Consider the following 27,385-nt stretch of genomic DNA (forward strand, 5'->3'; position numbering starts at 1 on the left):
GGAGGTTAACCAAACTTGGGAAGAAGGATGCACCACTGATTGAACACAAAGAATGCAGAATTTATAGGCCTCAAGGACATTTGGCAGGACTCCCAAGATAAGGGAGAAACTGATAAAGCCAACTCAGGAGCTGTGCTGAAATCAGCCCTGACTGGGTGAAAGGTAATTCCTGCAGGGGAATCTGCGACCACAGAGCACCAACCCAAGAAACCCACTGAGTCAAAAGAAGAGAAAACTGAGCATGCAGACTGATTAGCACGGGAAGGGAGAGAATCATCAACCACTAGAAGGCAGAATGTTAACTAATAAGAACTATGTAACTTGTTAAATGGCAAAAAGTTTTGATAGTTCACATGCTTGATATGTGAAATACCACTGAGCACCCATGCTTCTGAAACACTAAAATAAACAATCAATGCCTGATTCTTATGTACAGTGTTCTCTTATTCTTAGTTTTTAACACAAGAATCTTTTTCAAATTATTATCAGAGCAGGTCAAATTCACTCAGATCACTGGAAAATCTCCAATGTGCTTAAACTTCATCAACATCCCCTAAAGAAATGAGCATTGTCCAGTGGTGTGTGGCCAAGGTGTGACAGATCCACAGTGACCATTTTCTGTATCACATGAAATTGTGCAAAAGACTCACTCACACATGCACACAACCAGCCACGCATAGACTGAGAAATGGAGTTTGGTATCTCCCCATCAGGGAGGAGAAAGCACCAGTGTTTAAAAACTGAAGAAAACACACTACACAGCCATGTCTGGGTGGTGGGAGAAACGGCAGCCATAAGGAAAATCCCTTGACAGCATATTCAGTGTCAAATGGCAGGAAAATATGCTTAGAGGCCCTCTCACTGGAAATCCTTTATCAATATGCAGAACAGGAGATGGAGATGCCACCAGGACACTCTGTGGCCCCCTGAGAACTGGAAGCTGCTTGCTGCATGGTATTGCCCCCTTAATGGGGTTGTGGCTCAATGGCAGCTTTGTGGTGGCATTGTCCAGAAGCCAGGTTGCATAAATGGCATCTTAATGGAAAAGCAGAGTTGTATGAGGAGCTGATAAGAGTGAGCAGGGAGTATTCAGGAATCTGTTATATGCCTATAGGATTTTCACACCACAGCTGGGGATCTAGATGACTGACTGATGGTGAGATATTTCTCTGATTATTTAATCTTGCCCAAATGACACTGGTTTCTTTTCGTACTGGAAAAATCTTCCTTATTCTGCATACTGACTCATGCCTCTCAAACATTAAGGACATTTCTGATATGAGGCATGATTTCAAATAAATCTGCATATGAATTTTCATGAAAATTAGATTCATTCATCCTCCTCCTACATGATCCAAATGAAGTGAAGAACATACCTAAAAGAAGGAACTCAATGCCTATGCCTCAAAAAATTAAATTGGTTCATTCCACCTTAAAGAATTTAGATTCATTTGCATAAGAATTATTAGGGAGAGAATTTGTAATATGAAAAGCTGGGAGTGAAAGTCTGCATTTCAGCTTAGTCTTTACAAACAAGGCAAGGTGACTTTCAACCCTTTGCACTGAAATACTAGTGTGACATCTAGTCAGAGGAGAGGAGAGGAGAGGAGAGGAGAGGAGAGGAGAGAGGAGAGGAGAGGAGAGGAGAGGAGGAGAGGAGAGGAGAGGAGAGGAGAGGAGAGGAGAGGAGAGGAGAGGAGAGGAGAGGAGAGGAGAGGAGAGGAGAGGAGAGGCGAGGAGAGGAGAGGAGAGGAGAGGAGAGGAGAGGAGGAGGAGAGGAGGAGAGGAGAGGAGAGGAGAGGAGAGGAGAGGAGAGGGAGGAGAGGAGAGGAGAGGAGAGGAGAGGAGGAGGAGAGGAGAGGAGAGGAGAGGAGAGGAGAGGAGAGGAGAGGAGAGGAGAGGAGAGAGAGGAGAGGAGAGGAGAGGAGAGGAGAGGAGAGGAGAGGAGAGGAGAGGAGAGGAGAGAGAGGAGAGGAGAGGAGGAGAGGAGAGGAGAGGAGAGGAGAGGAGAGGAGAGGAGAGGAGAGGAGAGGAGAGGAGAGGAGAGGAGAGGAGAGGAGAGGAGAGGAGAGGAGAGGAGAGGAGATCCTTATAAAAATCATCAGGTATTGTGAAAGTAATTGTGAAAACTAATTTTCACTCTCTGTGAAAGCTTCATTTAATTTCTTTTTCAAAAAGGGAAAATGTAAACATTTCCAAAAATCCTAATAAGTCATAATTACTGGTAAAAGATGTTGCTGGATTAATATTCTGTACTTATTTAGATACATTTTGAATACTTTGCCAAACCAAAAAAAAAAAAAAAAAAAAAAAAAAAAAATCCCTAAACCAAACAAACACAACTTTTTCTAAGTTTTAATAGACTTTTATATCTAGATGTGTGATTTGAAGTGTTTATTGTTTAGAATTATGGTAACTCCATTGGTGGGCAAGGGATGAGCTATGCATTCAACCTATCTAGGTTTCTGTCAGAGTTTATACCAAGGCCAGTGGTGACAGGTCAAGAGGTAACAATTTAAAACGAAATAATGCTGTTAGTCAATCTGAGACTCTGCATCAATCAGATTATGGCCTCATTTCATAGACTGAGAACTTTCAATTAAAATTTAGGGGGAAAGATAAGCTTTTCTTCTCCTTCCGTGGACAAAGTATCACAATCCTAAATTTCATTTCATTCCTACATGTACAACACATTTTCAGGTTTTTTGTTGTTAATACACAACAATTAACCTCGTTATTACACCAGACTATTATTTCATCAGCCTCCAAATCAGACTTGTTTCTAAACCCACTATGAAGTCTAGCTGCTGTTTTCCTGCCCAGCTCTTTTATTTCCCATGATAGTAATGGCAAATTCACTATCTGAAGCCATTCACATAGCACTACCAGACAATTTATTGGAAGAATTCCTTCTGAGATGCTAGTTAAGGTTGCTAAAATACATTGTTTTTGCCTTAAGGTGTTACATTAATATTTATGTCAAAGCTACATCTATTTTCCTCAAATTTGAAAGGCTATGGCTATTAAAATATATACATTTCCCTGCTTAGTATAATTCCATTTGGAATCTGTTGAGAATTTGAGAGGTAAAAATCAACTGTATGCTTGTTACATAAATATAAAGGGCCAAGACAGATGCTCCCACTCATCTAAAAATGCTTAAAAATTTGAAAGTTTATTTTTATAATTGTTTTTAGTTCGACAGCTAAATAACCCTGCAATTTAAAAAATAAAAATCAAAATCTTTAATATTTGTTTGCTATTTAGAAACAAGATAGATTCCCAAGTGATCAAAAATTTAAATTAGCCTAAAAATAAGCTATCATCTCTTCTAGAGGATATTTATTTTGCATTTCTTGAATAAAACTCAAAACAGACATCACTGTGGGAAGAACGCCACCAAAATGGCTGTCAAGGTGCTGTTGCAAGGAACATCCACTTGAGAATGACCTCTTTAATCCAACTGATCAGAATAAATTAAAGGGAACACACTGTACACCAGCTAACTGTCAGAAGGGTTTAATCGTGCCATGTTACAGCAGTTGTGGTTCGTGCTTATTCCAAGGACTGGGAAGGATTTCAAGGAGAGAAGTCTCACACTGCCTTTAAAAAGAACGCCTTACTGCTGGGCTTGCCCCCCTCTGCCAAGGATGAATTCTACTGCAAGTCAATGCCATTCAGGCTGTTCCTTGAGCCACTTTCTGACTTTCAGTTTAAACACATTCGTTACAAAATTTGAAATCGATCACACTCTAATCAATATTTAATTTCACAATGGAGGAGGTTTTACAGCAAGGCCATAATGTGGAGGGTTCAGAAAGGTTACACAGCACCTTAGACATCAAAATGGCCTCAGAACTGTCTGTGTGATTGCCCACAGTGTCTTTCCATGGAACTGCCACCCTAAAGATCCAAAGATTGCTTTCTCTGGCACAGTGCTGTTCTCAGCCTGCCCCTGCCTCTGCTGGGAGAATCCTACACACCCCACCTGATCCTCTTGCAATGCAGGGACTGCCTGGTGCATCAAAGGGACTGAAGATAGGCTGTAATGTACGTGGAATTTATCTTGAGCTACTTTTGGCTCTTTGTTTTAAATCTCTTGACTACTTCTACACAGGTATGTGAAGAATTATGGCATTTGCTGCAGTTCTGTTATCAAAGTCACCATTGCAATCTAATCTATATTAGATTTTGCCTAGGTACAACCTGTAAATACATAAGAAATTTGAATCTGCATTTCAGTCCCCAGTGAGACTACCAAAATGTAATATTCATTTTTTATTTTGAGAGCATCAAACACCATTTAACTGCCACCACCAGTAAAAGCATTTATGTGTCATCTGAGTTTCATAAATGCTTCTTGGAAAGTCTACAACAGAGGAGCTTCTTATTAGCACATCTGCAGGATGTGCTATGTGTTGTTTTACCTGTTTGGAATTCCACCAGAGTTCACACACAGCTTGAACACAAAGAGGTCTTTTTGCTTTGTCAGCTGCAACCAGGGCAGGAAACTGAGCACCCCCAAACATAACAAACTCAAACCAAAAAAACACCCTGAATCTGAACAAGGCAAACAATCTTGTAATTTCCTCAGAAAATTCAGGGATTTTAAAAATAGGGCATGGCTAGAACAATATCTCAGAAGCATCTATTTGATTAAGGTATGTCACTTTGAGAAACTTGAAAAATGCAATTAAATAAAGAATTTGGGAAAAGTTAAAATTTCACTTAAACTACTTTCATTCAGAATAATAGCTACTGTAGTATTTTTCTTTTGGGAAAATCCTCACTGGGATTTAACTTTAGAAAAGCAATTAGACCCTGCTGGGTAGCTAAATGAATCAACCTGTCTAAACTATTTTTTCACTAGAAATATATCTGCATTCCAGCATCTTGAAACTATTGTGAAAACACACACAGTCTATGTAAAATTAATCCCCGGGGGACCATAATGGTTGCTGTTAATAATACTCATCTGAACTTGAGGCCTCAAGTGTTGAATATCTGTCAAATAAAGAAGAGAGACAGCCAGCAGCAAAAGGACAAAACAAGGGGAGCATTTTCAGCTTCAACAGGTACAAGTTGTAAATGTGAAATAGGTTGTTAGAAAAATAAATTATTTCCTGCCCTCCTCTAATTTTTCACAATCTGTGTGGTAAAGCCTTCACCACTGACACAATTGACATAGTCTTTGCATCTGCATTCACTTACCATGACCTAGTGGGTAAACCAATCTTGCTCTCCCTAATAACTTAATGCCAGAAGCACTTCACATAATGTAAAACATCTCAACCTCCCCAAACCTACCTCAAACTAAAAGGGAGAACAAAACAAAACAAAACAAAACACAACAAAACAACCTGGTCATGTAACTGCTTGCCTAACAACTAAAAAGGTGAAAATTAAACTCTTGTTTTCTGAAATTCGTGCAAATGTAGTGAATTTTCCTGACTTATGGGGATGAAGGCAGAGAGATGAAAACTATCATTGTGCATATAAATCCATTTCCTCTATATTGAACAGGTGAGGGTCAACTTAGTGAACCACAGAGTACATATGATTCTCAAAATTCCTCACCGTGTACTTTCAGAGTCCTAAAGGGATTCCCAGCTTTCTTCTTTTTCATTATTAGAATACCTATGATCTCAGTTGTTAGTGTGCTGAGGAAAATTAAATTTAGACCATGAAATCTGTGTGCTCCTTTAAGCAAAGTCCATCTTCCTTCCTTGCTTATTTGTATAGTGTATAGGAGAATAAACTCTAAATATTGCTGAGGTCTCTGGGGTTTATTGTAGCATAAATGAGGTAATAACAATGGCATGGAACCTACTCTTAAAGTGAGTGGGCAAGTGCAAGTACTCAAAAACCATGTCCTATTCTGCAGAAAGACTGGGAAATAAGATTGTTTTTCAGCATTTCTTCTACTGCTTTTGTGGGCATAAAATAAATATTAAACCTCTGTTTTTCTATGTCAAATAAAACCAAATGGTATTTTCCTTTGTTCATGGGAAAGTAATCTGGACTGACCTCTGCTAAACACAGATCAGTTTCCCTGACTGTCAGTTCCACTCTTCTTGGGCTGAATTAAGACTGGCTCTGCACAGTTTTGCTCACTTACAGCAAGACAGTGATTGGGGTCAAGCCCCACATCCTCCACAAACACATTTTCTGTGAATTGTGATAACCACTTGGTGGGGGAAAAAGCAGCTTCTGAGCCATCACTGATATACATGTCCATGCAAAACAGGCTCTAATCTGGGGCTGAGACTGCTCAAAGTCAGAGAAAATAAATGAACAGTACTCTTTGTTCAGAAAGGAGGTCTTCTGCAGAAATATCATATGTTCTCTATGAAATTTTTATACTTAGATTTGAACAATCAAAAGCAATTATTTTTTAAAGCAAATGCTTTTTAAAGCATTGTATTTTCTGCATGACATTGGACCACATAGAGAAAATTATAGCTGTGCTGAAACCTGATCCAGTAAAAAACAGTAATTATTTTTATGGTTTCTGACACAGCTCTAAAAGCTCTCAGGCAATCATGTGTTTGCATAAGCACACAAATCTTTTCTCTGCACAGCTACAGCTTTCCTAAAAAGAAGAATGAAGAATGCAGTGTGTCATTATTTTGAAGGGTGCAGATACCAAGGCTTAGCTATAACAATGGTGGAATATAGTTAGCAAAACTAACCCAGAATATGATCAGCATAAACTTATCAAGTTGCATGTCATAAAAAGTCACATGGGGCAGCCAGGAATTGTGAGCTGAGACTTCTTACAGTGCATGTGTAATTTTTAAGTGTGAAAATACCACACAGCTCTACTTATCTCAGAATGCTAATATACGGATGTGTTAAAAGTGAAAACAAAAACAAAAACAAAAACAAAAAAAAAAAAAAAAAACACAAAAAAAAACCAACAAAAAATCAACACAAAAAGTAAAAAAAAATAAATAAATAAATAAAAAACCACAGCCACCTTTATTTTACATCAGTTGATCATTTTTTTTACAGGCAAAAGAATACATAATATTTTAAAATCTGGATCAGTGATATACTATAAGATACTAAGTATACCAGGCAGAAAAAAATCCTGCCTTGTTACCATATCTCTGGATGTAATTAAGGCTGTCATGATCTGAATGAGCGTGACTTGATCAAAGCTAAGCAAAACAACACCAGCTTTTTAAGCATGAAGAGATAGACACTTTATGAAATACAAAAAGACATGGGCTAAAACATATTCCATAAGATGAAAATAGATTTTTTATGAAGGCTAATTTTAACCTCTTTCTGCAATGAACTAGGTCACATTGCAAACATGCAGAAGCTGAAATTCTTAGAATTTTTATAGCTGGCATACAAAAATTAATTTGAAAATGAAGAAAAACATCCTTCCAGTCTTCAGAAAGCAGAAAGATACAGTTCAAGTGAAGGTGTTAACATGCAAGAGACAGAACAAGAGCTTTACCAATATATATACACCACTGCAGGATTTCAGATATTCTTAGGATAGTCAGTGATGGTTGATACTGAAGTCTATTACATGCAATGGAGAAACAACACTGAGCTTTGAATGAAGTACCTGCAGAACCTTTGACTCTATATAAATGTTGGGTTGCTGGGGTTTTTTTCCATTTGTCCATTTTCAATATCCTGGAAGGATTTAACAGTATTGTCACACATCAGCTGCACTTTAACACCACATTAGATGCTTTGCATATGAATTTACATTCTGCCTATGAATATTGTACAAGAAAACCCGGATAAAATCTTTCCTTTTCAGCTTAACCTGAAGTAAAATCCTTGACACCCTCACAATAATGTTTTTGTATATCATCTGGTCTCTAAAGTAGTGACAGTTCTATATCTATGTTTCTGAATTTTGAGTAGCATTCTGATTCAAAATGTCTAACAAAAGTAATATAAACTGTTAACAATTAAATCTGTAAGTATATATTTTTCTGACCTCTGCAATTTTTGCAGGCTTTTGTTTCATTTAAAGAGAATTGTGGAACATTTAATTGCTCATTAAATCCTACAAATACAAAAATACAAATACAAATACAAATACAAAATATTCCAGTTATGGCATATCAACTAACCATAAACAGAACACACACTATCACCACCATAACTTATTTTGGTAATTTAAATTATGTTGATCAACACATTTTACCACTTTTAACATCTAGTCTGTTTTACAAAAAGTTTGCTTTGGAGTAGAAAGTGTCAGATCAAGAAGGCTTTTAAACCAAGCATCTCTTTGATCCAATACGTGCTCCCAAATGCAGGAAAACATATACTGCCAAAAATGGATGGGTAACATGTCTGTGCAGTGAATCCATGTCCTGGGAGGGTCAGGAGGGCTTTACAGCTTTTTTGCCCTTGCCTAGGAAGGGTTGGAGACAGTGTCTAATGAAATTAATAGTGGAGAGAAATCATTAATATTCTCATTCCATCTTCAGGGCCAGTTGCACATGTTGCTCTGTTCTTTATGTAGAGCTATAATGCTTGCCAGCACCACTTAACTCCTTCAGAACACATTCACTTAACCTAGTTTTACTGGGGCAGCCATACTCCACCTTTTTATTTTCTTCTGCAGGTGGATAGATGGTCCAGCTGGTGAGTTTTGCTCCACCCTGCTTTTTCAGGCATCTGACTGGTAGTCCTCCACAAATTTCCTGTGAAAGACAGCGACCAGCCAGCAGTTTCAACATGGGGCCATGTGAGCCATCTCACCACTCCCTGGAGGCTTTAAATACCTCACTTGGGAGCACCAACTGCTGTGGGATGCCAGCAGAGGTAAATTGTTCCAATGTCTCCCCTCAAGAAAGCTTGCTGCAGTGATTAAAATTAAACAAATGAGGACGTGTCTGGCTCTTCCTTCAGGAATATTTATCAAAATGAAATATGCGACTGGTTCAGACCTAAATGATATCCAAAGATTTAGCGTAGGAGGAAAAGGATTCTTATTTTAGCAATACTGCTTCATGCACGATGAAACAGGATTAAGATTTTACATATGCTCTTTTATTTGTGCATGATTTATCTACAGAAACAGCTTAATGTGTTGGCAGAACAGCGCCCATCAACAGAAGTGAAGAATCCCATGGAGCAGTGTATCTGCCTCCAGGCATAGCCTGGCAAGACACGGATTTGTGCAGAAGAATCAAGTCTGTCAAACAGGCAAAAGAAATTCTATCTTTGGACCCATTAGTAAGCTGACATTATCCACAGCTATTTTTGTTAAATGAAAATAAGTTTAGGTTGCATGTAAGAGATGGGTTCTGCTCTGCTTTGCGGAAAAGCACAAATGAATTACAGTGTTGCAAATACCCCAGGATCTGTCTTGTTGGCTAGTCACGGTTTGCATTTTTATCCAGCCACTAAAACAGTTGTCATTTAAGCACATGTCCTCCTCCAGTTCTCTGAGCATGACATATAACCTGATTTTCTGCTCTGTGAAAAGGATGCAATAGGACAAAGGGTGCATTCAGGGGTTTCAGATGTCAGGATGACAAAATCATTTGGTGGTCCCAAAGGCCAGAGCCAGTCTTTCTGTTGTAGAGATTTCCTGAGCAGTAGCACCTGCTCTTCCAGCACGGCAGCTTGGAAAGGAAAACAAGCAGCATCTGAGGAGACACACACTGCTAGACCCTGTCTCCTCATGATAACTATCCTTCAGCAGCTTTGATATGTCCCTTTGTCCTTATTAACTAAGGGACTGAATGTTTCCAGTGCAGTGCTGTAATTGGTAAGTAATTTTCTTTCAGAGCCCCTTTGGAGCTCCCAACTGGGAAATGAACTTGGCCATTCAATCTGCATCCCATCTGGACCAGCAGGATTCCTCATCCTGCAAATACTCTTCCAGTAATTCATAGCTGCTAATGTCACATCAAATTGTAATGAAGTTAGGCACATTCAAATGGGTTTTCCAGTGGTATTGTCATTGATGTGACTCTTTATTTATTGAGAATCTGGTAATACTGCACATACAAAATTCTTCATTCTAAAACTGAAATGCTAAGACATAAATGGCAGATGGTCAAGCTTATAATGTAAAGAATTTGATTCCCTAATTACAGCTGGATAAACCAATCATTTTAGTAATATGAGTTGTGAGTTCATACAAGCCTCTCTACTTTCTCCCTTCAGTCCTTGCAGATGAATTCAGGTTGAAGGGTAAATCAGCCAAGCTACACGGAGTTCACACAACATTGATTCCCATGAATCTGGCTCTGATGAAAACCTTTGTACTTAGCCCTTTTAACTCCTTTGGGCCTGCAGTCTTTCTTCTTACCCTCCCTACTATCATTTCAGTCACTCCTTCTAAAGTAGAACTTGTGTTTGGAATGACAATTTTTTTTTTAATTATGGCTTTACAGACTGAGCTTTTTTGCTCCAGAGATGAACACAGATAGCTCAACAGAATGATAAGTGTATTTCCAAAGCTCTGAAAGGATCACTTGTGTCGAAACAGACAGTTAACATCAGCCTGACTACTAAAAATGTCTCCCAGTTACCAAAAAGAGGATCAAAATTATGTTAGCATTAACAAAGACTCATGAATATTGTGCTGCATTATTTTTGAGTAAAATCTCTGTCTGCCCACTATGTTACAAAGATTCGCTTGGCTGAAACACCTGCACTAGAAAAAAAGAAAGAATGGAAATTCTCAAAAAAGGCTAAATACTATACGGGTAGTTCAGGTGCCAAGGTAATACAGTGAGAATATGTAATACAGAAGAAACAATGAAGTCCATAAACTGAACTGGGCATTGAAAAAAAGCTTTGCTCAAAATTTGTTAATATGGCATATGTGACATTTCTCTTTATCTGTCATGCAAAACCAGTACATACACAGGATGCTTGAAGTTATTTAAAACTATAAATTCTATTCTTTTCCTACATTGCAATTCATTCCAAACTATCCAAGGAACACTATGTTATGGATATTTTAGTATATGCTATTGATGCCTTTCTCTTCATGAAGTACAAGAGTGACTCTACAAATACTTTTTCTATTTATGAATTCTTGGAAGTCAGTCCATGTAAATATTTGCTGAGATTGAGAGATTTCAATGGTAGCCCTAGAAATCAAATCTCAGAATTTTTTATTAGTAACCTTAATTTTTCTTATAATTTTGTTCAAAATTTCAGGCTTCCCAGCAGGCTCTTAGTTAAACAGTCAATTAGGTCCCTAACTTAAGAGATGGAATTGAAATGGATAAAGAACAGTAGAAATGTCTACATAATTTCAGCAAGTAGGGGGGTGATGTTGCAGACAGTTTTATGAATACACAGATATCTTGCACTTAGACCAAAATGCTCAGAATACAAACATGATCTATTTCAAGAAAGCCTGAATTGCAAATGTTTTAGAGGGAAAAAAACCCAAACAAACAGGAAAAAAAAAAAAAAAAAAAGAGTGTATTATGAAAAATGTAACTGCTAATATATTCTCACTTTTCAGCTATCATTGTTGGAAACATTTGTATAAGATCCAGAATGATTATCAGTGGTAATAGGCCAAAGTTTTTCTCCTGAGATGAAGATTCCTAAGAGGCAATTGAGGGGTTTTTTTGGTGGTTGCTATAAAGTCTATTTTGCTCTAGTGTTCCATGCAGCCGTCTTGTGTTACACTTTCCAGAAGAAATATGTATGCCACAATTTTAAGAGGATAACATTTGTTCCACAATCAGAAAATCCCATAACAAATGTGCAAGAGAGAAGAATGATTTCCTGTGGATAGTATGTGTGACAAAATATAGAAGTCCAGTATCATTTGCATTAACTGAATAGCTCATCTGGAGTCTCAAGTCAGAACAGAGCACATGAAATCATTGTGTTATACCAAGTGTTGAAGTTGCCAAGCAGTCTTAAAGCATAGAAGATTGTTAATTAGACAAAACAACTGAGAAAAAATACACTTTCTAATAATAATTAGGCAGAATATGTGTGTTGTGACAAATGCTTCATAGGCAACCTGCTCATCAATTACACATTTAATGGGGTATAACTTGCAAGGAGACTTCTTTCTTGGACTTCTTTCTTGGATCATATCTGGTGACAAAAGGCCTCTTCAAAGATGAAGGGTTTAAAGGTGTCTCCTCTTTCTAGTGTCCCTGCTGTGTGTTCCCCACTGTAATTAGGCACAGAGTTTTCATGAAATGCTATATATGAGTGCAATTAAATTTTTCTCCCTGATTTTCCGCTTGACTATGAATGGACACACAACTAATTATCTTTCAGAGCCTTGCTCTTGAACTGCAGTGAAAGTTTTCTTATATTTGACAACAACTTCTAAAGACAGAGGATTGGGACAAAGAGAATGGTTTCTAACTAACGAAAAGCCCCCAGAACTCAACCCTTAGCAGTTCCTTAAACAGTGATTGAGCTGAAATACTTGCAAAAAACATGAGGAAATTAAGAAAGAGGGAGAAGAAAAGAAGATTTTTTTAAAAGTTTCAGAACCGAATTACAAATTTTAATGTTTTCAGTTTCACAACAACAACAAAAACGTTATTGTGCTTAAAGTGTTTGTAAGTAAATTAAGAGGAATGCTTCTGCAGATGTATAACTGATAGCACAGAGATAAAAGGGAAATCCAGACAGTAAGAGAAACAATTTGAAAAACAGTTTCAGAGTGATGTGTGCAGATGTAATGGAGATCTCCTCTGCAGAGCACAACACAATTTCATCTCTCCTATGAAACTCATAAATAAGCCCCCCAAAACGGTATTTTCTCTTCAGAAATAAAAGAATTGTCATCCAATCATAAAACGTGTTTACTGAACTCCAATACGCTGTGTCTGCCCGTATCAGATATTCCTAGGAGGGTAAAGGAAGTCACCAATGGATGTAATATGTCAGCACTGCCTACAATGAGAGCCTTAATCTGCACTATAATTGACAAATGCTGAAGTCCTAAAATATGTCATTGAATATCTCTTCAAAAATATTACATTATTAGGAAGAACTATTTATTGCAGGTTGGTCTTATTAAGGATCTGCCACTTCACAGCTTAAATAAAGACTGTATAACATGAAAATTATATATATCCAAACATTTTTTCTTTTCTTCTGTTTGTTTCACGTCAACAGCAACTCCAAATCCCTAACCTTGTTCTTTTCATATATTTTTTATAAATTCATTTCAAGGATAAAAAATACATTTTCATGGTGAGGGTAATTCTGTGGTCTACATGTCCTCACTCTCCATCTTTCTCTGTTCCATAAATGTGTTATCTGAAGAAAATAGAATTGCTAGAGCTTCTGAATTTTACATTTAAGTTAATTTTTTATTTTTACCTTCAAACCTCTGTTAGGCAGTTTGAAGTGAAAGACTTCTTCTTGTACCAGCACATGCAGGTAAAGGCTGTAATATTGTTAGTTTTGCATCTTAAGGGAATTGTGCTGTACACAATAGGCAGGGCATCTTGGAAAACTCTTACCCAGGATTTCTGGAAATTGCAGGCCATAACACTCAGTACTGCTCTTGAATCTGCCATTCAGGTTAGATATATGAATAATCATTTTGTGTGATAACAAGCTCATGTGATAACTTACAAAGAGATTAAGTGCCTTTTCATTAAGCAGTTTCAATTATAAGAATTACTCTATAAGAAACCATGTCAATATGGCAGTAAACTTAAGAGATAGGCCATGAAACTTCTACTCCTGAAACAGAAGACTGCTGAAAAGCAAAATTCAAAAATTAATTTTGAAAGAAAGCTATTTTTCTTTTTTGTTTATCATGTAAAATATTTATAGTGCTCTTTTTTTTCAGTAAGAGGAAAAATTGCATCATAAAAACATGCTAAAAATAGAAAAAAGCCTTCAAAGCATATAAATATACATAGCTGGATTTAACAGATCTCATTCCACATGGTGAAGTTACAATTTAACAGTCAGCTTTATTAAAATTCTGGGGTTTGCATAAAACTAGCAGTTGATTATGAAAACTTAAAGTTGCTTTGTTTGCAGATTGATTGGGGAAACACAATACAAGAAGTGGCAGGTAACCTGAGATTTGAAAATGGCTGCATGCAGAATTAAAAGTAAAGGAGAGGTCATGGTATGGATGTAATTGGAGAGCTCATCTATCAGAGTATTCTTTAAGAATGCAAGAGTCTAGAATTGTTCTGTAGTAGAAATGTCACAAAACCTGTGCACTAAACCAACATAATCCAAGGAACACACTGGGGGGAAACAAGATGCATATGCTAGATGTCAGCTTTTAAAATATTGTTTAACCCACCCAGGGTTCGCAGCAGATTAGCTAAAAATCCTGCCAACTACCAAACTACCAACCAAATAGATTGTTATATAGCATTTATCTTTAAAAAATCAGAGAAATTCCCTCCTCTCCTTACATCTCACTCCCTGGAAATCATTAGGCAGTCTGCTAACAAATATATTAACTAACTTGCAAGACCCTTTTGACCAAGAAGAGGGTTTGAATCCACTCCAGAAATGCCTCACATGCACACCCAGACCCCTGACCCGGATTCAGGCTGCAGTGTCATGGGAACCAGGTCTCACTGGAGCCTGCAAGTGAAAGGTGGTGACAGAAGGACTCGCCCGTGCCACAGCTGGCTTCAAATCAAACACGGCCACTACAGAGGGAGACACCTCTAAATCACAATCAAGGAGCTGTTACAAAATACACATTCACAGGAAGGCATCAATCTGCACTTTATGCCAAGACAGTACAATGTACTTCTTGAGAGTTTCTCTAATGGCACAGAGAAAGCATTGGAAACCCAGAAACATGTGCTACATCCACTCCTCCTCACCCTCCCCTTTCACAGTTCACTAAGGAAGCATAGTCCTTTATAAAGAAGAAGAGGATAAAGCAAACTTTGCTCTAAAAAGCCTGTGGCCAAGATGTAAGAGCATAATGGGGAACCCACAAATTAGCAGAAACTGCCTGTACTCACTAACAAATGATCTGGGAGAAAGAAAAGTTTTCTCTGGATAGGAGTCAGGCTGCCATGAACAGGAACTTTTAAACTGGCTAATGGTCTCAGATAATGCAAGTTTCCATGTCTCAAATACTCGTTTTACCACTAAACTCACACCACATAATGCTCACACCACATGTTTGTAAAAGATAGTCTAGGATTTAACAAAATCAGCTGCTCAGGCCCTAAAAAGAAGCCATTCATGAGTCACTGACCACAAGGAAGTCCTGCCCAAACCCAGTGCTGTCCTCTTTCATAGGGTGGTGTTCCTGGGCCACTGGGCTTTGGAGAGACCTGCAGCCTGGAGGCACACACACATAAATGAAGAAAGGGATTTCAGGGGTCAGAAAAGCAATTGCATATCCATGTGATTGTCTGTCTTGCTTTTACCAAGTCCCACATCACAGGCAAGGAATTTGCTATTCCTTCTTTCAACATAGGCTACTACTTAGCAACAAATAAAAATGTAAGGTCATCTTTTTACTCTACTTGAACACAGCAAATTAGAAACTTCACTTGAAGTACTGATTTCAAGCTATCTTTTAAAATATAGCAGCCACATGAGAAAAGATTTACTGATGTACAAAGTATAGATGTTTTCTGTCTTCTTAGAAAAACATTTTTAGTGTAATGATGCTGATCTCCTTTCAACTAAACAGTCCTCCAATTAAAACAAGAAATCTCCCTTTAGATTTTCTTCACTATCACTACTAATGAAATGGGTCATTAACTTTAATAACACAAATGTGTTTCACTAAGATTCAGTGCAATCAGTGTACAAGATAATATTTTAAGAGCACACTTTGCAATGTAGCAACAAGTAGAAAATGATCTTTTAAAAAACTCATTCCGTGGCAATGGGCTACCAAAACCCCACTGCCTTATGGCACTCAAATATACTACAGGAAGGCAAAAATACACCCAGCTCACCCAGTGGACAAAATAATCCAGGTAAACACAAGTTAATAACTGAGCCAAAGGGTATTTTCCTTTTTTAATACAATCTTTCAGAGACATTAAACATTTTTTCAGAGGTAAAGGAAGGGTATATGAAATTTATTTACATTTCCTCTATTTAATTTTGGACTTATAATGCATAAATCCAGGTCATTATGCAGTATTTCATTTTCTACTTATACAAGAACTTTGGCAACACTCTTTCTCACAGTTTTTACTATGACATAACTTGTTCTTATGTGTTTTTGTAGTACTTCAATTTAAAGTAAATTGACTAATAGGATCTCCCATACTAAATTGCACCATTTATACATCAAGTCCAATGTCTTGCCTCCAGCAACAGCCAGTATTCAGCAATTTAGAAGGAAACATATATTGCTTCTCACCAATTGCTTTCGTTTTAGTCCACAAGGGAAGTGTTTCCTGCCTTATGAAGCAGTTCTTTTGCTCCCAGAGGTCTGTAAATCTGTTTGTGCCAAATTTAATTTGAGAAAAGTGTGTCACAATCTTCCTAACACAAACTCAGGGAATGCTTCGATAAACCATGCATTTTTCAAAAATACATGCCAGACCCAGCACAAGGACCTCTTCACTTCATTTTCATTTGGTCAAAAAAAATCTTATCTAGGCCTCTCCCTTCTCTTCATACTTCTTTCAATCCCACTGCCTTCTTTTACAAGCACCTGTGTGGGTTAAAAATAATACTTATTGTAAATTCATTTTTCCCAGAAAAATTACTAAACAAACAAACAAACAAAACCGTTTCTCACCATGAGTGTGCTTTTCAGCCTGGAAGTGCAGATGCAGTGTAAAGGCCTTGTTTCCTTCTCCAGGAAATAAAGGTTTGGAAAAACCATCACTTTGGTAATATAATTCCTTCCCCCACTCAAGCATATTCAGAAATAAGAAAACAGGATAAAAGGTAAATTTCTAGGGCAACAGAATAGTTATCAAGAAAAAATGAGTTGCATATCACTTTTACAAACTAGCTGGCATTACCTAAATTTTTTCAGATAGAAAAAAATATAGATCCATTTATTTATCTACTCTTATCCCACTGCATGTCTGGGGGTCAGAAATGTTTTCTAATTCCTGTCACACTGCTTGCTGATAGCTTCTCTTGTTTCTCCCTACACCAATTAACTTCGTTTGTCTGAAGTTTACCTTTTGCCTCTCAATATGCACCACATCCATTTGAGTCTTTCATTTCCCCCCAGTTCAGGCCAAGATCCTCTGTTCTTCTTTACAGACACATTTCTGCTCCAGACTCCTTCCAGTCTCAACTCACTTGCTTGCTGCACATACGAACTGATCTGCACGTACCGAGTCTCACTCAGTGTCAGCTATTTACTCACTCATTGCACCAGGTCTTACACCTTGTAGCATTTTGACAGCTCAAAGATATCCTGTAATCCATTTGCTTTCCTTATTGTATTCTTGAGCACTCTTAATTCCATTTATCTCTATAACTACAAAATACTTATTAATTTTAGAGTTGTTTTTTTTTCTTTGCTTTTGTATAATTAAGTAACAATTCTAGTTCCGAAAGTTAACTTTTGCAATTTATTCAGCTTAGATCAATTCACTGTGTTGTTTTGCAGATCACAATTGTTCCACTACCTTATAAGTCACTGCCTGTCTCCTTTTTTCTTGCTGAGGAACACTAAAATGCAGCTATATATGTCAGCATTAATTACACCCAACTTGTAATTGATGGAGCTTTCGGCATTTTAAAAATTTGTTTCCCAGGCCTCCATAGATCTAGTGATACACATCCAATTGGCAAAAAGAAATGTGGTAAAACTTCTTTTCTTCTTTCTTGTGTACTGCATGCTAAGTTAGGCTTATCTATAAATTCAATAGCATTAATCATGTCCTCATTCCATTGACTCATATTTCCAATGAACGTGTTATAAAAGAGACTTTTGGAAGCAAGCTTCTTCTACAGTTATTGCATTCTGCTGACAGCAGTATTATAATTCTTAATGAAATGTAAGTAAGAAAGAGTGTTTGCCTTTCATGCCCTCAAAACAGGATGCAAAATACTGGAAGGAGTGGTGTACAAACGAATATAAGGAGATAAAAGTAAATGCTGAATGCTGAATGTTTTACCTTAATGAAAAATTCCATGCAATTTGGATATCAGGAGATAGAGTGTATCTGTATGATCTTACACATTATGCAATAAGGATATTAAGAGTTACCATTACAAAAAAATCTTATTTCATTCTATATGTGATGTATGCTCTGCACTGCAGTCAGTCTCTTAAAATTGTAAAATCAAGAATACAAAAATTTATAATTATTCCACACTATTTTACACACAAAAAAAGTAATCTTATTACTTCACCCCACCTCCCTCCCCCCAGAAAACCTCTCTAAGTGGCTATGTTACAGAATTTTTGATAGTTTGATGAAATTTGTTTTCTTATTTTGAGCAGTCTGGAAAAATGTGGAAGAGCCCTCTATCATTTAGGGAAGACCATTTTAAAACTTACTGCCATTTAGTAGTTCAAAAAAGCTGTAAGAAACAAGGATCATATTATACATCCCAGTGTAAAAATAGGAATTGTTAATCTTATTGTATCTTCATAAACTTAAAAATATTAAGTGTTCAGAACCTTGCTATGCTAGTTCAAATTATTTCTCTATATGTTATAATCCAAAACCTAGCAGACTAAAATTTCTATACATAGACATATAGACATTGGAATTAGAGAGCAATATTTGGCTAATTTGTATGTTTTCCGAAATAACTTCTGTGGTACATCACTTTGTACTGCAGGTTGTGATAAATACATGCAAAAATACCCCAAGCAAATTAAAACCTTCATTAGTGTTAAATAATAAACCCATCCCAAAAGACATTCAATTAGGGTAAAATGGCTTCTTCTGAACCGTTTTCTGTTCAGAAACGGTTCAGAAGAGCCCCAAGATCCTTCTCTTCTGTTGGTTAATCAAAACTTCAGCAAGTACAATAAATCAAAATACTTATTTCAATAGATCTCTTATCTCACTACCCTTGTCTCAGTATCTTTACCAATGTCTGAAAAGTATTTAATACAAGAGTTGCACATGGTTATATTACTTATGCTGTCATTCTGTTTAGAAGCCCCAGTTATAGACTGTTTGATGTTATACAAAAACAGAAAACAAATGATGCCTGCCTTCAACCAGATTAAATGGAAATTGAAAGCAAGAGAAACCCGGAAAGGCACAAGGTGCATTTCTGAAACTGTCAGCATACTGACAATTGAACTGTGTTCAAGGTTGTTTTTTATATAAACAATACACAAAAGTGAGGGGAACTAGAGAGAGGGTTATACAAATCATTCTAAAAAAAAAAAAAAAAAAAAAGAAATAGCTGCATGTTTAATAAGTGGTGATAAAGTCTGAGACAGATGGTAACAGGTCAGTTATTAGCACTGAGTGAAGGACAAGAGCCCTAGCTGTAACCTCTGCCTGAAAATAGGTGCATGGGGATTTATTATGTACAGGACTGATTTAGAGAAAGGGGAGGCATGCATTGAAAAGCTGAGTCGGAAAAGGGTATGTCCAACATCTCAAGTCAAGGCCAAATTAAGGAGTGGGAGTAAAGAAACACATAACCAAGGTCCTGGTGCAAAAACTAGTGTGGGAGATGGCAAGTGAAAGATATTACACTAGGGATGGAGATAGGAAAGGAGAAAAGAGAGTGTGTTCTATCTGAGAGAGGATAAATGGGGAAGGAATGAGACACCATTTCAGAGGGTAAGGAAAACCTGGGGGCAGCCTTGTTCAGAAAGGTGGGAAAAAATGGGAGGTGAAATCTCTGAGTCACAGACCCTGAAGAGAAGAAGCCCAGTATGTAAAACAAGATAAAGCCCAACACACATAAAGCAAGTTACCAATTGCTTTAATTTTTGAAATATTTAAATATATTTCACCTCTGCATACTAAATTGTCATAACCAAAACTGCCTCCCCAAAATTAAAGCGACTGAAACTTGTGGCAGCAAAGGGAAAGATGCACTACATGAACAGATAAACAGAAAGGCTTTACATATTGCATAGCAGTTAGTCAATATTCACACTCTTCATGTGTTTGGCACAAGGTATAAAGGTGTGAAAATCAACCAGTACTGAGTAACTGCGTTTAAATTGGCAAATCCAACTCCAAAAGTATGACCTAAAGTGAATCAATAACTAAAGTTGAACCTTTGTATCAATATTTTCAGTGTGGAAGGGATCTGAGTGAGTTTTTAGATAAGAGCAATTGCTGCCAACCTAGAACACTGGAGAGAATATTCTAATATCCAATCTTCTCTCAATCCAATTAGTGTTTAAAATTACAATAGCTGCAAACAAGGCTTCAAAATATTATAAGGATCATGTTAGACACATCTGCATCTAATCTGCTTCTGTGGATTTCAGAAGACTCTTTAAATATTAAGAAATCAATATCAAAAAGCAAGCCAAAGGAGGAACTATTGAGAAGCTGACAAAATTGATTTACAATGGCAGTCAATCTGATGCTTTTGAAAAGCCAATAACGTTGGCACTGCAGAAAGCTGTGGGTTTCTTATCAAATTCATACATATGTAGTCACTTAAAAATTAAAAGCAACATTCATTTCTACAAATAAAAGAAGGTCTCTGCATATTAAAGTTAATGGTCACCTATGAAGTAGGGAAACTAATGTAAGCAAAATTGCTGAAAATATACTGAAAGGAAGAAAATGTGTTTTATTCCCTTCTTGATCTGTGAAACTTAGAAAGAGTTAGAGGTAACAGAACCTTAGAGGTAGCACTAAACATGGATTATGAGATAAATGTAAAACAAATCTATTGAGCCAGCTGTTTCACTTTCACATGTTTTTATATTAAGCAAACGCCTTCATAAAAGGTTAAAACCAGAATGGGCAGGAGATGACAGAAGTACAACAGTAGCCAGCTGTCATAGAAACTAATGTTCACTGATAGCAGAAAAACAAAATTAAAGAGCACAATTCCATCAAAAATCCACTAATTTTGACAATATGGGGTGCTGTGGATGCAGTTGCATCTTATATTGTGTTAAGCCATTCCAAACCATATCAGTTTGCAATTTATATCTTGTCATCAAGAGGGACAACACAGGCTGCACACATATGCACTTCAGTGACTTAGGGGTGATTGGGGGCTAAAAGAACACTTCACCTAATACCTTCCATGACAAGGACTCTTATTGTTAATGTTCTTGATAAGCAGAATAAATTGCTCAATAATGAAGAGGTATGAATTACAGCCATATAACCAATGATTAGCTATGTGGTTTTACAGGAGAAGCCATTTTTTTTTTTAATCTACAAAATATTGTACATCAAGTGATAGACATTCATGCTTCTAGACAGATAAAAAAATAAAGCAAGTAGCCTCTCTGCTGAAGCTAAGGGACAATCAAAAATGTCTTAGTAGCTATAGCTAGACAGAAGCAAGAGAAAAACTTTGAAATTACATTCATTTACCAACAACACTAGGCCTTTCTTTATTCTCCTAATCCCTAGAAACTAACAACAACAACAAAAAAAAAATCCTCATCTTGTGAATATTATCTATTCACATTTTGGAATAAATAAGATGAGTCAGTCCTGAATTTATCTAAATTTTTCTCAAACTGAAGAAAACCCTATCAACTGGAAAACAAGACATTTTAGACAGCTTAAATCTGGAAAAACTGCCAGTAGACAGCAAGTGATTATCATCAAATTGCCAAATCAAAGACATAGTAATGCTTACTCTATATAACCCAGATTATGCCTTTTTATCTCCTCCTGGAAGTAAAAACAGTTTAAATTACCCATTCAGTTTCCATCAGCAAGACATGTAGAACTGCAGGAGGTTAAGGTTGTTTCTCAGAGCCAAGTCCTGTGCCCATGCACTGGATGTTTACAACATGTTGTTTACAACAAGCTTTAAAAAAAAGCAAGAGAACAAGTTAATAATAACTGACCTCATAAGAAATGGTAATGAGAGGACAGAATTACTTTAGTAAAAAGGGCAAAAGAAAATTAATTCCATTTATAACCTCAAAGTAAGTATTTGTAACACAACATATCTTGAAGAGGTGGGTTTTCTTTTCCCCTTTTTTATTATTGGTTATCCTTGAAAATTTTCTTACAAATTACATCTTTTACAATATGGTTATTTAAACAATTTATACAAATAGGCATCAAAGATGAAGTGTTGTCTCTCTGAAGATCTCAACATTTATATTTCAAAAGACTAGGAATTATGTTATGAATGCAATGAACAGAAAATATACCTCAGAAAAAAATTATCTGTTCATGAACACTTTTTAGACATAAAGAAATTAATTCACAAAAAAGAAAAAAGAAAACCACACTAAAAAAATACACTGTTTATTTCTGGAATTACTTCTTTTAAATACGTAATCTACTACACAAAAATGCCTATTGTTCTGCAAATGTCAGAATAGGCTTTAGTTAAAAGATGATCCTATCTCCAGTTTTTCCCATTTGCATCTCTCTATTTCTGTTACTCCATAATTCTATAATTTCTAAAGTCTATAGAGTAATTTCTATTACTCTATAACTTTATAATAAAAAATAATTGCCATTTCTACATCACTTAACTCATACCTAAAAGTTTTAATTTTTAACTCTGTTAAAAATTAAATTCTGCATCACCCTTCAGGGTGATTAAGCACAAATCCAATATGTTTTTTAAATTAAAGCACTGTAAGAAACAGACTTTCAATGGGATAATTTTAACCAAAATGAAGGTATAAGGATTTTGGGTTATAGCAGGAAAGATGCAAACTACACCTGGTCTAAGGAAAAGTGGTGCTGAAGGAAACTCTTGGTTTCTTTTAGATGTGGCTGTGTCTCATGACCAGGCACCTTGACCAATGATTTCAGAGGTCTGCTTAGTGTAATAGTTCATCTTCCTTTTCTTTGCATCATTTGGCCTGCTGTTAACACTGAATAGGCTCATATTAATATTCTGCAAAGAAAACTCAACAAACTCTCTTCTTCAAAACCAAACCAAACCAAACCAAACCAAACCAAACCAAACCAGCTTCTTCATAATCCAAATCTGCAGCACTTAAGCACAGAATCCATCAGTACCACTGAAGATTTTTTCTGTGTTGGACTGCTCTCACAATTCAAGAAGGCAGCACCATTAGCAGAACTGTACTAAGAATAAACTGCTATATTTAGATATCTGTAAATTGACAGATCTTTTGATAATCTAAAAATGTGAGAAATGTTGATTTTCTGAAACAGCAGTTGTGGTGATATATACAATATTCTGCTTTAGGAAGTGAGCAAACAAATTTTAAATAGTGACATTCAGAATTTGGGATGTGTGTTTTCCTTATCTTCACCTCACAGAGATGGAAAAGCTTCAAGTGAAATATAACATTTTAAATTGTTATGCTCTGTTCTGACACTTCTCAGGAGGTGTGTTTTCTTACAGTTCTAGGTAAACAGTATAGGGAATAAAGACTTCAGTATAGCTACAGATCAGCTCAGTAACACACTCTAATGCTGGGGAATCAGCAGCACAACTCAATAATAAAATGTAAAACCCTGATGCCTCTAGTTTAGGGTATCATGAGAGATCTGGACATCTGGAACCATAAAGCTGCCAGAAGCAGGCTAATGATTTTTGCTTGGCAGAAGGCAATTAAAAAGAAAGCTTTCTGTGAAGATGCCAGCATTTTGAAAATTTCCAATGCTGACAAAGTGGTGCAGAGATCTTCACCTTGATAGCAAGTTCTGACACCACATTATGGATTGTTGTTTGGTAACTGTGTCCTCTGGTGCCTGCAGTCTCAAACACAGTGGATATTATAATTCATTTAGGTGGAGCCCTAGATCAGAGGGTGACTCAAACAAAAAAGTCTAAGGCAGTCCTGGAAGACACAGAGGAGTAAAAAAACTGGGGAAAGGAAGAAAAAGAAGGAAAAAGATAAGACTGGTAGGGAAAACAAGTGTTCACAGTAACTACAGGTAAGAATACACAGTTATTAATAGCTCTGCTGTATTTCATGGGTCTTCCATCAGTTGTGTGATAGAACTATGGATAAAAGAAGGCATGATAAAATCACCAGGTTAAATCAAATGCTGAAATGTGCAGAGCTTCAAAATTTTTAAGGGATTAGTGTATTTCATTATAAAACATACAGAATAAGTTACAGCTGTCAATTTTAAAGCATCAATTTAGCAACAGTGAAGACCAGCTTTTGAAATACTGTACGATTTTTTCCAGTATTCATTTAATCTAGATATACGGCTATGGGTCTGTAAAGGATGTTACAACCTGGCAGGTTTTTTTTTCCCCTTCAACACTCATGATGTTTTGTTGTGCTTTGAAAAAAAATCTTGGATTGTAGTATCTGATATTTTTCACCAAGAATATAAGAAGCAGTTTTCCTAAGGTTTCTGTGAATCTTTTTAGCATCTCTAAACAGGAATTAAAAAGAATCTTCTGCTTCTGTTTCCTTGTTTTCATTCCCAGATAAAACATTTTAATCCACTCTCAATTTTGCTCTCTAATGCCTTGTCCTCATTGCAGTCACTCCTAATATTAAGTATAGATAAAAGAGCAAAATTAGGCCTATTATATATATACATTCACATTAGCAGATGGGATTTCAAGTGAGACTCAGAGCAATACAATGGTAGGGGGAGGAAATTCTGCAGAGCATTCAGCATCCTCGGAGGTTTAGCAGGATGAGTTTAAATCACCAGTGCCCTCTGCTGCTCTCAGGATGGTCTTTTATTTTGTGCTGTTTTTCCATTCACCCAGGTATAACTCTGACAGTCCTTAATTACTGCTCCCTTGTAGGATGATTCATGGCCACTGCAACCTGCAGAATTCTGTCCTTACAAGCCAGAATTGCAGCCTGGCCTCCCCCAGCACTCACATGGGTGTGTGAGGCAGGGCAGGGGGTGATGGCCTGAGAGCCAGAGCTCTGCCAGGAGTGCTCATCCTCTCCAAAAGCAAAAGCTTGCAAGGTATTCCAGGAATTTTACTGCTTGTCCCTAAAGACCATGGATAGAGAGGAAAGGTCAGGTCGTCTCTGCTTTCACCTAGGGGGCTGAGTTTTATAGGGAAGATCCAGTATAGCAGATAGACTAAATCTAATAACATGAAATATGAAGGATAGAGAAACACGAGTAGTTACAATTTCATCAGCTGCACAGAGGGGGAAAATCAATCAGATTGTGTCTGATCAATGTTTTCTTTATAGCATTAGCTATGTGGCTTATAAAACCTCTGAGGAGATGGTGCTTGTTTTCCTTACCTGTGTAATTCATTTATTAACCTAAATTTACAGCTGTCAGCATTGATTTGGAGCACCAAACATAAATGAATACGCATTCTGTGGGTTCCAAGGACAGATAACTAAAAGCCTAATCAAAAAGTAACAGAAGTTTTTACATAAAGCAGCTAACTAAATCCCATTTAATTTATGTATATGTAAAAATAATTTAATTCATTGAAGGAAAGCTCTCTGGGTAGGAGTTCTGAATTTGGGTCCCATTTCCCTTTCTACTTAAGGAAGTATGTAACTCCCATCAGATCAAATATCTCTCACACTCCTCAAAATAGGAGGGATGATCAACTTAAAGTGAAAGGAGGCGCATTTTGTGACTCTAGGCTACATTTATATGCATGTCCAAAATCTCTCTGAACAGCCACTTCCACTGACTACCAAATATGACACTCTGAACTTGTCTGGCACACAAAATAACGTTAATTGCAATATTTATTTTATATTCCCTTTTTAGAAAGATACAAAAGAGGCCAAAAAAGCCTTCTTTTTCTATTTGGCCAAATATTGGTTTGATTCATAAGCAAATGTGTTTTCTGCTTAAAGTACTTTACATGGGACAGCTTGGGTGCTCCCCAGTTTGCTTGAACTAGTATCCTCTGCTTCCTCTTCAGACATGGCTCTTTGAGGAGTTCAGGGAACCCTTGATTTTTTGGCAGGAAGGGCTGCTACACACAGACACTGCTCACACTTGTTCCTCTTCCACTTGATCTTTATAAGCTGATGGTGCTGTGGGAAGCTGATGCTGTGATCTCCATTATGCTGCTCCAGCTGCCCTCTGTGGGGACCTGCTGCCTTTCAGCACAGAGTCCAGCTCCTAACAAAAGGCAACCCTTCTGTCCAAGGCTGACCATGCCCCAGAACAGCAGTGTGGGATGTGTAGGGCTCTCATGCATCTTTGATTTGACTATTCTACACTAAGACACAAGCACACTCCCTCCCCTCACAAAATAAAATTTTCCACACTTTCTTTTCAAAGGAAAGGATTTTTTTTACTCATTCTCCGTAGCTGAGGTGCCACCTCTCCTATGCATTATGATCTGGTTCATGTGGCAGTGCTAGACCACTGCAATAAAATGTTATCAAGTTACACAGCAAAATGCAAATTTTAAGGTACATTCAGTGGCCCACTGGACACATAAAGTACCAGGACTGGTATTCAGTGACTATGCATTATGAAGTATTCTCATAAATTATATTGAAAAGTAGTAAGAGGCTCAGTAACTCTGGCAAGTTGCTCCAACAGAAAAACAAAGAAACTTGTTGACATGCAAACAGATGGTGTGCAATGTGTGCCATGCACCTCAGAGCTAGTATTTGAGAATTAAACTGGATTAATCTAGTCTATTCTTTGGTCAAGAATTCAAGAGATGTAATTTTCTTGCATTTGAATGTTTGCATGTATGCTTGAAGACCTTTCAAGTTAGACTGAAAAAAAAATCCACATTTCCTGACATATTTGACTGCTCAGTTAAAGACTGTTTTAAATGGAATCTTTCTGATGGTATAGGTCATAGATTTGTGATAACTTTGCTCAGCTCTCAGGAATTAACTGCCAAAATCAGAATATTCCTGTTGTGAACATTGTAATAGTCGAGTGTCTGGCACCTGTATTTTGACAAAAGTAAAGGGTGGCTGTTGTCATCAAATGTATCATAACAATACTTCCCTTTTCTTTGCTACTATCCCTTACCATATCTACTTGTTTATGTTGAAAATCAGCTTAATATGAGAGCACTTTTCCCCTTGCACTCTTCCAAAAGAAACAGGAGAAAAATAGTGAAGAAAAGAAAGTCAAAGGAAGAAGAACAAAGAATGAAAAGGGGAAGACAAAATTTGGGAGCAAGGAAAAAGAGTCTTACAGTCCTTCAAAAGAAAACTATTCAGTGTGGGAGAAAGTTCTGCTTATTTCTCTTGCCAAAAAAAAAAAAAAAAAAAAAAAAAAAAAGTTATATCCTGGGGCATTTTCAGTTGCTGTCTTCATTTCATCAGATACATGCTAGAATTTTAAACATGTTCAAGACCATGAATTTTTTTCTACCAGTTATGCTCTAATCTTCTCATGCTGATTTCTGAGCTTCATCTTTCAGTGAATTTCACAGCAAGAGACAGATAGTTGGAGAGGGAGAGCAGTTC

The sequence above is a fragment of the Erithacus rubecula genome, assembly GCF_903797595.1.
Source record: "Erithacus rubecula genome assembly, contig: SUPER_Z_unloc_4, whole genome shotgun sequence".
NCBI lineage: Eukaryota > Metazoa > Chordata > Aves > Passeriformes > Muscicapidae > Erithacus > Erithacus rubecula.